General features: G+C 43.4%; 1 protein-coding gene across 1 annotated transcript in view; it reads left to right on the top strand.

Moving 5' to 3' along the window:
* The window catches only part of ttc27 (tetratricopeptide repeat domain 27), a 62,708-nt gene that overhangs the window by 39,213 nt on the left and 22,816 nt on the right, over positions 1-679 (top strand). The gene's annotated exons all lie outside the window — the stretch shown is intronic.

Below are 679 nucleotides of genomic sequence, written 5' to 3'. Positions count from 1 at the left end.
ACATCCTGGATCTTCAGTACTTCCCTCCCCTTTCCTGAGGAAATCCCACCACTGCCATCTATATCTCCTGATACTTGAAATATCTGAACACAAAGCCAGGATTATTATGACAAAGTAAGCTTTCAGATAGACACATTTCCACCTGGTAGTTTATTCCTTACCACTTACAAATTAGTAGGCATTTACCAATCTGGCCCTCCTTTGTGCAAGTCTGCTTGATTTTGTCCAAAGACCTTACACATTATTAAATTATTTTAAATCACAGAGTTGATTTGCACACACTGATTACAAAGCTTACGAGCAGAGTGGCGCAGAGGAAGCGTGCTGGGCCCATAACCCAGAGGTCGATGGATCGAAACCATCCTCTGCTAATTCAAAGCAATTTCTGGTTCTACCTCGATCGTTCATAGTGACAATGTGGAGTTTTTCAAATAAACACCCAGCCGTCATAACAATAATGCCACATTTGCAACACCTCATTGGATATTTGGAATATCTGGACATATAGCTAGGATTATGAGGAAACAGTAAACCTTCAAGTATGTATATGGGAACCGAATGTACCTTCAGGAGAGGGACTTTATTGCAGCCAACACTGCTGGCATCGTCCTGCTGATGGTTGGCTGGGAGATTCCAGCCCTGTCCCCGATCTCCTGCTGAAAGGTCCCGGTGGCCAAAA

The sequence above is a fragment of the Seriola lalandi genome, unplaced genomic scaffold, assembly GCF_002814215.2.
Source record: "Seriola lalandi dorsalis isolate HSWRI2012SDOR001 ecotype SW California unplaced genomic scaffold, Sedor1 jcf7180002054980, whole genome shotgun sequence".
Taxonomy (NCBI): Eukaryota; Metazoa; Chordata; class Actinopteri; order Carangiformes; family Carangidae; genus Seriola; species Seriola lalandi.
Note: the sequence above shows the minus strand (reverse complement) of the source record. Positions and strands in the feature narration are given on the sequence as shown.